General features: G+C 34.3%; 1 protein-coding gene across 6 annotated transcripts in view; it reads right to left on the bottom strand.

Annotated features, from left to right (window-relative positions):
* The window catches only part of Diaph2 (diaphanous related formin 2), an 831,244-nt gene that overhangs the window by 533,973 nt on the left and 283,502 nt on the right, over nt 1-13,769 (bottom strand). The gene's annotated exons all lie outside the window — the stretch shown is intronic.

Below are 13,769 nucleotides of genomic sequence, written 5' to 3'. Positions count from 1 at the left end.
TTTATTGGATTAGACAAAGGGAAGGGAAGGGAGAAAAGGAAAGACAGTAGAATGAACCAGACATAACTTTCATATGTTCATATATGAATACACGACCAGTGTAACTCCATATCATGTACAAAAACAAGAATGGGAAATTATACTCCATGTATATATAATATGTCAAAACACATTATACTGTCAGGTATAACTAAAAAAATTAAAATTTTTGAAAAGTGAATTATTCATGAATCAATGAAAACAGGTTAAGAACTAAAGGGTTATGATTAGTCCAATTCTGTGAATTTAGAGTCCAAAAAATAACAAGGAAACTAAACAAACTATATATTCCAACAAGCATATTCCTTGGTATTCACTCAGTCAAGTCGAAAATTCATGTCAACAACAACAAAAAAAACTACACATAATATTTTTGATGGTTTTATTTACAACTACCAAAATTTAGAAGCAACCAAGATATCCTTCAATAGGTGAATGGACAAAGAGGCTAGAACACCCACATAATGGAATATTATTCAGTGATAATGAAAAATGTGCTTTCAAGTCATGAAAACACATGAAACAACCTTAAGTGCATATTACTTAGAGAAAGATGCTAATATGGAAAGATTGGGTAAAACCTCAGGGATGGCAAAATGATCAGTGGTTGCCAGAGGGCTGGCAGCAGAGGGATGAGTAGGTGAAGCACACAGAACTTTTAGGGCTGTGAAACTATTCTGTATAATGCTATAATGATGGATATATATTATTATGTAATTGCCCAAACCTATGCAACTGTACAACACAAGGAATAAACCATAATATTAATAATAGGGTAAACTGGGGGTGTGCATGGGAACTCTATTTTCCATTTAATTTTTCTGCAAACCTAAAACTTCTATTTAAAAAATCCTGTTAATTAAAACAATAAAAATATATTTATGAATGACTAATTAAGCACATGAGTTTATAACATGATTAATTTACCTTTGAAAGTCATGTTAAGCATGATGCAAAAACAAAAGTTTAATATTATAAAATGTTGATATCTCAGCAATTTTGGCATAATAGCAGAAAAAATAGTACTTCTCATAAAAAGAAAAACTGAAAACCCAGAACAACTGAACCATGTTTTATTCCCTTACTGTTATGCTTTGGATATGGTTTGTGTTCCCAAAAGGTACATGTGTTGGGAGCTTGATTATCATTATCCTGATATTAACAGGTGGTAGGACCCTTAGAAGGTGAGGCCAAGAGGAAGGTCTTTATTAGTACCTCCCCATTGTGCAATGGCTTCTGATCTTGCTATGTGAACTTGCCCTCTAGCACACACTCCTACCATGATGACATTTGTCATGATGTGATACATCTAAGAAGACTCTTACCAGAGCTAGTGCACCACTATATTTTCAGCCTCCAAACCTATGAGCTACATAAATCTCTTTCCCTAAAAAGAACTTGGCTTCAGTTACTTAGCTATAATAAAAGGAAATGGAATAGTACTCTTATATTGCAATGACTGAAGGATACTTTTTAAAAAATCATACCCAAACTTCATAAAAATAAGTGTACATGATGTTTAAATTTTTATACTCACTTTGTAAGATGCAAGCCTATCCTGTCTCACATATAAATATGTTAATAAAATTAGAGGCATGGTAACATAACAAGAAAACTGCACTTAAAATGATTAATCAATTGAAAATATGTGAGCATTATGATTTTGGTGTTCAGGAAATGTGGGGCACTCAGCATCCTCTAGATCTGGATGTATGGTGAAATACAGAAACATATTTCAAATGCCTAAAGTCAAAAGAATAAATGCAAATGCTAAAACATCTCATATTAAATAATAACTTCCAACAGGTTTTGCAAGCAACAATTTCCTTGCTTGCCTAGGCAACTAAGATTCTGCAATAATTCATGTGTCTCTCTGAAGTCCTGACTCTCCACCATGCCATCTTGGCACAAAGTACAAAGTACAATTAATTTTCAGCTGGTCAGTTCCACTCCCATAGCTTTTCCTCCTTCTATTTTCTGGGTTTCATGAAAATTTTGCCAGTACTCGAGAGAGGAGGCAGTCAGGAATTTTTCTTTTTAAGCCACACCACTGTAACTTTCTATTTATTTTATCTCGTCATCATTGAAATATTTGAAAAGCATTAAGGGAACTCATTACTGAGCATCACTTGCACTTCCAACTACCATCAAGCTAAGCAATAAGCTCACAGGTGGGGTTAAAAAATTGAATTACGTAAAATGGATGGGTGTGTTATCAGGAGTTTAATTAAAAATCATATATTTCAATTTATATATACTGTTTAAAAAAAAAAACATTAAAACAGAGACCAGAGTCTACACTGAATATATACGATTATATAATGAACTAAGAAGGCCCCAAATTATCCTGAGAATCACTTTCTAATCCTCCCCTTTCAAATTATATATGAATTTATGTTATTGCATATGCTTTATCAAAATTTTAGTGTATATATGACCCTTGACTTAATATGCTCTTTATAATCTTTGAAAAATGAGTACTCTTCCCCACCCAGCAAAGGGAAAAAAAGATAAAAATTCTAAGCTACTCATGTACAGTAATATTCATAGAAGGAAATGAAAGGACTCCTGGTAATTATTTATAATCCTTTTCACAAAGGTCCATATTAAAATGATGCATCGCTTACCAAGTTTTTATTGAGAGACACCACACAGTTAAGGTTTCCTGGTAATTATGCTTGACAAATACTAAAACAAGCACATTCCAACAAAGGTACCAAGAAAGTCCTTTACTTTGGGTAAAAAAAGGAAGGAAGGAAGAAGGGAAGAAAGGAAGGACGGACAGATGGATGGACAGAAGGGCAGGGCACACAACTGAATTCCCTGCTTCAAAATAGGAGACTGTGACAGACCCCACAGAACCCCTGCTGTGCCAAGAATTTAAAAATAGTCATATTTGACATTAAACAGCAAGACAAACTCACCAAGAAGTTTCTGCCATAACTGATAAATTATTAGCATCTCTGACAAGCAACAGCTGAGGCAACTACAGACAAAGTAGATGGACATAATGACTAAATGTGTATGATGATGATACATTTGCAGAGGTTAAAACGAATTACATTTTGGCCAACAGCTCAGAAACAATGGAAGCAGAGACAACAGTTAAATGCACAGCACTTAAGAATGAGTTAGCTCCTTTTGAACAATTTTCCTTCAGAGGAGATGGAAGCAAACTGTCAACACCACTCCATTCTATAAATAGTGGTTATAGTCCCAAACTATTAAGAGGGGTGGGGACTTCTGTCTCCTGATCTGTGAGTATAAACTTGCACAGAGAGAGCAGAAACTCCATCAATATGACCAATTCTTTTCACAGTCAGTAAAGATGATTAACCTACAATACACAGAAATTCACTGTATATAAAGAAAGGTGAATACTTCTCCTAATATTTTTATTCTTTCCCACTGAATCTGTGATAACATTGAAAGTCAACATTCTAATATAATAGGACCAGGGTGAGTTAATTTTCATACTTTCAAAAAAGTTTTCATATTCTATCAAACTGAATAAATTCAGGTTGAGATGTTCTCCAAGACAAACAAAAACAACTTAAGCTTAAGAAAAGCCCAGTATCAATTTTACTTGAATTAGTCACTTGGGGATTTGCATTTCATGAAAAGAAAGATTAAATGTAGATTTCACACTTGGTGAACTGCCCCACCTACTGATCCAAGTGAAAACAAAACAACAACAAAAAAATTCATCACCAATGATTTGACAGCTTGTGATTTGCTTCAAGACATACCTTTTTACCAGGATTATAGTCTGAAGGTAATATATTCCTACTAAACAAAGTTAATTGTAGATCCTGACATAATCGTCAGGATCCAAGAAGCGTTTTAACACATTACTAGCAACAAAATTATTTAAATATAATTTGCTCAGAACGAAAGAAAGAATACAAGTTTGATCGATACATAGCTTTAGTGTATGAATACTCTGGGTACAGCTATTAATTTTCTCTTACACATACCATATGCTCTAAACTGTTAGACAAAGAGGCTTTTTAAAGAGATTTTAAGGCAGTATTTGCTGGAGCTGAGGAAGATATGTTACAGAGCCACCCCGTGAAGACATATGCATGTGAATGGTTAGGAATAAATAATAACTAGAAAGGAAAGAAAAGTACATTTGAGGTAAGGTAAGCATATTGGATCATACATATTATTATAAGAAACCTGGAAGGATCATGAGAAGCCTGGTCAATTAAAGAAAAAAGAAGGAATGCAGATAGGAAAGACAATGGAAAACTCCGAATTCACTAATTTTTAAACTGGGAATCAGTGAAAATCAAAATGAGATGTTCCCAAAATTGAAACACTAGTGGATTTATAAAAGGCAGAACATTTACACTGTAAGAAATGCCATGCCATTGAATAACGCCTCTTCAAATACAATGTTGGTTAATAATGATTATTGGTTCACATATAACAATTAGTTTTAGAGAATATTTGGGTTTTTTGTTTTTTTAATTTTTTATTTGTTCTAATTAGTTTTACATGACAGTAGAATGCATTTTGACACATCATACATAAATGGAGTATAACTTCTCCTGATTCTACATGATGTAGAGTTACACAGTTCATGTAGTCATATATGCACATAGGGTAATAATGTCTGATTCATTCTACTAGCATTTCTACACCCATAACTACTCCCCTCCCTTCACCCCTCTCTGTCTATTCCAAAGTACCATATCCACCCCCTTATTGTGAATAAGTGTCTGCATAACAGAGAAAACATTGTTTTTTTTCTTTGTGATTGGATTATTTAGCTTAGCATAATATTCTCCAGTTCCATTTACCAGCAAATGCCATAATTTCATTCTTCTTTAAACCTGAGTAATATTCTACTGTGTATATATACAACATTTTCTTTTTCCATTCATCTGTTGAGGGGCACCTAGGCTGGTTCCATGGTTTAGCTATTATGAATTGATCTGCTACAAACATTGATGTGCCTGCATCACTGTAGTATACTGACTTTAAACCCTTTGAGTATAAACGTAGGAGTGGGAAAATTGTGTTAAATGGTGGTTCCATTCCACGTTTTCTGAGGAATCTCCGTATTGCTTTCCAAAGTGGTTGTACAAACTTGCAGGTGCACCAGCAATGTACAAGTGTACCTTTTTTCCCACATTCTCGCCACACAACATTTATTGTTGGTTGTATTCTTGATAATTGTCATTCTGACTGGAGTGAGATGGAATCTCAGTATAGCTTTAATTTGCATTTCTCAAATTGCGAGAGATGTTGAACATTTTTTCATATATTTGTTAACTAATTGTATTTCTTCTTCTATGCAGGGTCTGTGCAGTGTCTTAGCCAATTTATTGATTTTTTTTTTTGGTGTTAAGATTTTTGAATTCTTTATATATCCTGGAGATTAATGCTCTATCTAGGTGTATGTAGTAAAGATATTCTCCCATTCTATAGGCTCTCTCTTCATGTTATTGATTATTTCCTTTGCTGTGAAGAACCTTTTTAGTTTAATTCCATCCCATTTATTGATTCTTCATTTTACTTCTTGAGCATTAGGACTTTGGCTAAGCAAGTCAGTTTCTAAGCCAACATGGTGAAGATTTGGGCTTAGTTTTTCTTCTATTAGGTCCAGGTCTCTGTTCTAATGCTTAAGTCCTTGATCCACTTTGAGTTGATTTTTGTGAAGGGTGAGAGATAGGGGTTTAATTTCATTTTGCTACATATGGATTTCCATTTTTCCTAGCACCATTTGTTGAAGAGGCTATCTTTTCTCCTTGTATGTTTTTGGCTCTTTTGTCTAGTATGAGATAACTGCATTTATATGGGTTTGTCTCTGTGTCTTCTATTCTGTACCACTGGTCTAAGTGTGTATTCTGGCACTGATATCATGCTGTTTTTGTTACAATAGCTCTGTAGTATAGTTTGAGGTCTGGTATTGTGATGCCTCCTGCTTTACTTTTCTTCCTGAGGATTGCTTTGGCTATTATGAGTCTCTAATTTTTCCAAATGAATTTCATGATTGCTTTTCCTAGTTCTATGAAGAATGTTATTGGGATTGTAATAGGAATTGCACTAAATCTGTGAAATGCTTTTGGTAGTATGGCCATTTTGACAATATTAATTCTGTCTATCCAGGAACATGGAAGGTCATTCCATCATCTAAGGTCTTCTTCAATTTCTTTCTTTAGTGTTCTGTAGTTTTCATTATAGAGGTCTTTCACCTTTAGAAACTATTTGAAGCTACCTATGGTATATGTTGATGACTCAGAGATGTGATGCATAGCCTAATTTGTGTTCAGTGTAACTTCCATGTTATGATGTTTAGATAAGTGAATGTGCTACTTATGCCCATTCTTCCTGAAATGCATTCTTAATGAAATCACCATCCCATCTTTAATGAGACTATATTAAATATCATATTTTAAAAATAAAATCAATTATTCTGAGGACAAATTTCACCAGTAGACCAAAGGATATAATGAAATTATGTCTAAAAGTTGGATATTACTAATTAATATTCATCACATTTCAACTCTTTAATAGTAATAAATCTGAATAACAAGAAGAAAAAAGCAATGGCATCTAACCTCCATACAGTATTTACTATGGGCCAGGTAACTATTCTAAATATTTTCATGTTTTGAAATTTCAAAAATACCATAATTTATTTGGGTACATTACTAATTTACCTGAGAAGTAAAATTATCATTCCTCCTATTTTACAGTTGAGGAAACTAAGATGTGAAGAGATAAGGTGACTTGACCAAGGTCCTCTACCTAGTAACTGGCATTACCAGGTTCTAAACCCCGTTGTCTAAGACTTCAGAGTTCATTGCCTTCAAGAGCTACACTGGAGTTTCAGAAACTGCTACCCACTGTGGAAAAAGTTGATGGTCTTGTGCAAGTAGTTTTTAACTGACAAATATCTATACCTAGTTCTCAGAGGAGTAGAAGCTGAAGAATTGATCTGGTTCAAAGTGTCATAAAGGTGCATTCTCAAGATTTATGAAGGGATTAGAAAAAAGATAAAAATATGATGTTTTATGAGAAAGAGTAGAAAATAAGTGTGGGGAGAAAGAGAGGCAAAGAAAAGTACATAGCAAAAGTAATAACTCCAGAAATCTGAAACAAAAATAGAAGTGAATTGTATAAAAAGAAAATAAAATCACTCTAAGGAGCAAAGCCAAGAAACAAATTGCTCCTTCTTTAAGTTCCAGCAACCTGGTTCTCAGATATACCACTTCACTGAAACTTCTAGTTTTGTCCATAAATATCCCCTGATTTTTTTCCATTGTCTTTCTTTCTGAACTATTACTTAATCTTAAACACTGATCACCATCCCCACTTGTCTTCCTTTGGCCATTAACCATGGTTACTTCCTATGGTTCAATATTGTATTTCTTGTTCCTCTATCCTTAGAAAATCTAAAAAATGTTGCTTTTCCAAATCTTTACTTTTATTTGCCTGAAACTCATCTGTATTTATACAAACCATTTGTGTCAAGAAAGTAAACATGGGCAAAAGGGAAATGATACATTACATTACAAAAAGGCTCTTTGCCACTTCACCACCACCAGAGCCATTCTCTACTTTTCTGGGCTTATAATCCAGCTGATCCTTTGGCTCCATTGTCAACACTCACTGATCCTGTCTCCTTCCCTTCTATTTCCACTGCCATTAACACAGTTTCTAAGTTTTCATTACCTCCCCCTTTGTTTGTTAAAAGTCACATAGTTCATTATCTCTGCCCCCAATTTTTTCCACTCTAGTGCCCATGTCCAGATTAGTCCCTCTCGAATATTACCCTGCTAGGCCCATCAAGGTTACTTAATTCAAGTCAGATCTAACTTCATAACCAGAATTTGTCTTCAATGAACCATCTGAACAGTTCTCCCTTTTTCATTTCCCCTTGCCACCTTGTTAAATGTATTTCTCACTGTTCTTCCATGTGTTTCCTAATGCAAACTGACAAAACTATATATTAACATCCAAAAAAATTTTTTTGCAAAGCGATCACCTTTAAAAGTAAACAAGAATGGAGGAAGGAAGGACTGTATAGAGGGAAAAGAGGGGCGGGAGAGGTGGGGGGGAAGGGAAAAACTAACAGAATGAATCAAACAACATTACCCTGTGTAAATTTATGATTACACAAATGGTATGCCTTGACTCCATGTACAGACAGAAACAACACGTATCCCATTTGTTTACAATAAAAAAGTAAACAACTTAAAATATGAGGACCTTGGGTATTTTGAATAGGTAACCACACAAATTTCTTTATAGAGGTGTAGTATTGTAAATGATTGAATATTAATGACTATTCTAGCAAAGTAAATGTGCTAAGTAAGGCTTCATCACAGCACTGAAAAATAGGTATTGTTAAGCAACTTGATAGCCAAAACCAAACATTAAGTTTCGACTTTCTGTTCAAGTTCACATAGGAGAATCTAAAATAAAATTCAAAGTGTTCTTCATACTACTTTCCTTATTCCTTTCCTTTGCTGTTCCATTTCTTAATGTAACTGGAAGCCCCCAGTAATCTTGCTGGTCCCCTGAACTCTGCCAAGTATCTTTCTTACTGTACTCCTATTTGCCTGAAGATGTTGGAAGCTTTAGAAATCTAAGCTAATTCAGTAACTTAAATACAAAGGTGTTACAACTGCTAATTTCTTTAATGCTTGCACTGGGGGCCCAAATACTGAGGTATGGCAGGCACACTGACAACCATGTGAAGTGACAGCTGACAGCAAGGGAGAAGACAAAATACCTATAAAAAGCAGACACAAAAACTATTAAGTGACAGCAGACTGGGACCATGAGCCTCTCCTGGTATTCTCTCTGTGCATTTCTCTCCAACTGAAAACTGACAAGCAAGAACAGAGCAGCTGTCCACCCCCTTTCTTCTTGACTATTTTCTGCTCAATGAACACATGAAGGAAAAAGGGGTGTGGGCAGAGTTATTTCTTCAGTCCCTCTGGTTTTCTCTGTGTTTAGTCCGTGGCTGCCTCTTTTTCCTTGCAAAGATGCCCATATAACAGACCAAGGCAATGTTCAACTCAGCAACTTTGTTAACAAACACCAGGTGATTTCTACAGATGCCTCTAAAGACATCATCCTGTTCTTTCAAACTCCCTTTCTGCAGTGAAATCTTACTCAATCAAGCTCCACGGCAACTCTTCTCTGATGCTTTCCTTAAACAACTGGGAGATGTGTATAAATAGATGCACACCCTCCATATAAAGTGGATGGTATTATCCCCAATGTATAACTGAGAAAACTATGACTCCACATTTCTAAAGTTCCATATGCAGTAAGTTTGGTCAAACCCCCAAAGCCACGTTCTTTCATACAAAATCATTTTGGCTGAAAGAAATTCTATTCATTATCACTTGAAGATATTAGATTCAAGTCACTCAGTGCTTTCTAGAGCCTACGTGGTTTATCTCGTTTACTATTAATAACAGTGCTGAAAAGCGCTTATTATTAAATTCAATTTACAGTCCTGAGCTTCAAAGCAGCTAGATAACTTTTTGAGCAGTATACAAGTAGTAACAAAACAAGGTTTAAATCTTTATCCTCTGCAATAAATCTGGTGGTTTCCTTATAATTATAGAGCTGCCCCCAGAATCTTAAAAATATCTCAAGCTTAAGACATATCACTTTATTAGACAACTATTTGTAAGAGTTGTCATGCACAATCACTAGATTGTGAAATCTTCAAGGAGAAAGATTGAGTCATGGCTAATATTCATATTTTTAAATTCCACTCTAATATATAAGATGGCTTATTGCATGGAATTTATGTGTGGACAAAGGATCTAGACTCAGACTGACCGGGCTCAATGCCCAGTTCTGTCATTTCCATGAGATCTTAGGGGAGTCACTTAACCATCTGGAGCTTCAACTATTTTTTCCCTAATTAGGTTTCAATAATAGTATCTACTTCAAAGGCTGTGAAGATTAAATGAGAGAATGCACGTAACGTGCTTAGCACAGTGGCAAGCACATAGTAACCTTTCAATAAATGTTAGCAGCTATTATTCTGGTTATTGTTGAGGTCGATGACCTCAGGAACTACTACTTTCAGCAAGATGACTGTCTCTTCTATAAAGCTTTCCTTGATTAGGCACAATTAGGAATATCTCCATGTTTCTGTTGAATCTTAACTAACACTATTTCTACAGAAAATAAATAGTGGTTATCTGTTTTAATATCCACCTCCCTATGCTGCAAGAAGTGTTCTTTCTAAACAGGGCATATCTTATTCCATTCTCTAACATTATCCTCAACAATGCTTTACACACATGTGTAAATCCATCTACCAGAAAAACCCTCAATTGTCTTCTCCATCTGGAAAAATTCTTTTCATTCTTCAGAAACAAAATTACTTCCAATGTGAGAACTTCTTAACTTTCAAAGGTAAAATTAATATTCCCAGGGCAGTTTTTTCACACCTCAACTATAGTCATTATGCCACTACAGTGCAATTTATCTGTTCATCTATACACCCGTGTCTCTAACTAGATTGTGAATTCTTCCATGTCAGGAATCCCATTTTATTCATTGTTTTAGCACCAGCCCAATGAGAACATAACATATGGCAGATTCTCAAGAACAATTTATTTGGATGAATGAATGATGAATAAATGAAGCAAGCAAAGGCTAAATAATATATTATGTAATGGTTAAATGGAAGTTTGAAGGATTATGAAGTATCTAAGTTTCAGGTTGTCATTTATGCATTATTGTGACTACTACAATTATTTCAGAGAAAATATTTTGATAGTAATTCACATCTTCATGAGTTAGTTTAGTTTAAAGGGATTAAATGAAACTGTATGTGTAGATAAATATTTGGAATGAGGACAAATAATTAAGCTTTCCCTCCTTGTCTTGAGTTGGTAACAAAGCAGAAGCATGTGAAACTATACCATGATCATAAATAATATATGGGGGTGGATTTTTAAAAGAAATAAGGATTTAGATTGTTTCCTCCTTGTATACTGGTTGTAGTTTTATATATGCAAGAAATATACACATGTGTAGAAAAGGCCAAGGGAAAACAGGGGAAAAATAGGGAGAAGGTTAGAAATGGGAAGCAAAGCACAAAAGAAAATGCTAAATAAAGGTAAGGGGGTTGGTTTGCATTTAAAGTCTAGAACAGGTAAGATCTAAATGTCATCTTAAATCATAGTACAGTGTTGAAAAAAAATACTTACAATGCTACCTGGATTTGATCTAAGACTATTCAATATGACAATTTTTACAAATGCAAATATATTTCATACCAATGAAAATAATGTCCTAAAGCTTCGTGTAATATTAGAAAATGATACTCTGTCATGCCCCTATTATACTTGGTGATTTGAGAGAAAAGAAGATGTCAAAAATATTAAAAATGTGAAGAAGTTAGAACATAATTCATTCTTGTTCCATATCATAATTAACAGCACATTGGAAAGTGGTACCAAACATAAACAAACAAACAAGGAATGGACAAAGGGAGAGTTCAACTGCACATACACCATATTGATAATAAATATATTTGGCTTCTGGTTTTAAAGAGACCATAAATCTCACCAACTCCTGTGTTTATACAGTTTTGAATTATGTAAGCTAATTTTTTTTAAAAATTGCATATCCTGGGCAATTCTCACTAAAGAAGTCAGGAAGTGTTCAATCTTATAGTGAGCAAAAATAAGAAGGAAAAAACATCATATTTAGATCTTAATCTAACAATTAACAAAGTCTCCTATGTAAACAATCTGGTCTAGCTTTAGGAAAATGTCAATTTCACCTGCTGCTTTATTAAAATTCATTGTTACAAAACGTGTAAATTAAATAGAAAGCTCTGAACTCAGATATTTTGTTCATACTTGTTACATTCTACAGGGGTGGGACTCATGACACTGATGCAAATGTGTATGTATTCATTAAGAATTATCACTTTTCATCATTAGGAAGTAAAGATAATGAACAAAACTTTTAATAATACACTCAAGCTTAGATATATAAAAACATGGAATGCTTAAATACACAGAGTTAAGCCAATGTGCAAATGAGTAGTTAAGACTATAGATACATGGATTAGATTTGACCTACTGAGTGACAACAGACTCCCAGTCAGTGAGACTAATACGCATTCATGGATTAAGGATTTGAATTACCATGACAGTATTTGTTCATCAGTCTTTTTATTTTTTTTTTTAAACAGAAAAACTAATTATATCTATGTATTATTTTCCTCTCTGATCTTGGAATATTAATTCTGATTTCAAGAAGAAACTAAGCTTGCATAAAATATTGAACCAAATTTGAAAAAAGCATCAACATTCTTCCAACTACAGAGTCACTTAAAATACATTGCAAAATAGGAATAACTCTGCCAAGCAATATGGAAAAATTCAAGGCTACAAGTACGATCTTCAACACCTAAAATTCAAAGACTTTTTCCATTATTTAGAGTTAAAAATAAGGAATGGACAAGGGAGGCATGGTGGCACACACCTGTAATTCCAAAGACCTGGGAGAACGAAGCATGAGGATCCTAAGTTTGAGGTCACCCTCACCAACTTAATGAGACCCTGTCTCAAAATAAAAACTAAACAGGTGGTAGGGGGAATCTAGCTCTGTCATTAAGTGCCCCTGGACTCAAACCCGGTACTAGGCAATAAAAGAAAAATTGTTGAGCCAGGTGCAATCATGCACACCTCTAATTCTAGCTACTCACGAAGCTAAAGCAGGAGAGTCACAAGTTTGAGGTCAACCTGGGCAACTTGGCGAGACCCTGTTTCAAAGTAAATAAATAAAAATGGCTGAGGATATGGCTCACTGTTTAAGAGCCCCAAGGTTCAATCTCTGATACCAAACATAAACAAACAAACAAATAAGGAATGGACAAAGGGAGAGTTCAACATGCACATACACCATATTGATAATAAATATATTTGGCTTCTGGTTTTAAAGAGACCATAAATCTCACCAACTCCTGTGTCTACACAGTTTTGAATTATGTAAGCTAATTTTTTTAAAAAAATTGCATATCCTGGGCAATTCTCACTAAAGAAGTCAGGAAACAGTTTGAACTAAACACCCACTGGTGTTGTGAAGGGAACAAAACAAACAGATGAACTGTTTCCTACCCTGGATATGCTAGATGTAGGTTGAGGATACCAAAAAAAACATTTACAAGCAACTCAAAGGCATTTAGAAAACAAACTGCACACGTTAATAGAATGCATATTAAGAAAATGAAAGTTTCCACTAAGGCACAGTTAACTCTCTTCTGTATTATCAAATCTTATGTCAGGAATAATTAGAAAAAGTGAACAGGATTGTAAAGGAGTAAGTGCCATGATTAGATGATTCAGAGGTATCAGATATTTCATTTGGGAAAGTGCTATGTGAAAGGCACATGACCAAACTATGTAATTCATATGCAAAAGTGGACAACCAAATTGGCCTAGTTGAAGCAAGAATACAGTTCACATACACTGAACACTGAGGTTAAAAACAATGGGGGTAAAATGGTCAATTGCCAGATAAAAATAGCAGATGACAGTAGGAACACATTAGGAATTACTAATTTTTATTCTCATACTCAACTGTGCTATAGGTATTTTTTAGTTAAAGTAAATAAAATTCCACAGAAATCATAAGGTGGTATATATTTTTAATGTTTTATAAAATACTCATATCTATGGGGAAACCAGAATCACTAAATTAAGACTCAAGAGAGATGAATC

The sequence above is a fragment of the Sciurus carolinensis genome, chromosome X, assembly GCF_902686445.1.
Source record: "Sciurus carolinensis chromosome X, mSciCar1.2, whole genome shotgun sequence".
NCBI lineage: Eukaryota > Metazoa > Chordata > Mammalia > Rodentia > Sciuridae > Sciurus > Sciurus carolinensis.
This window is presented reverse-complemented; position numbering and strand designations above follow the sequence as displayed.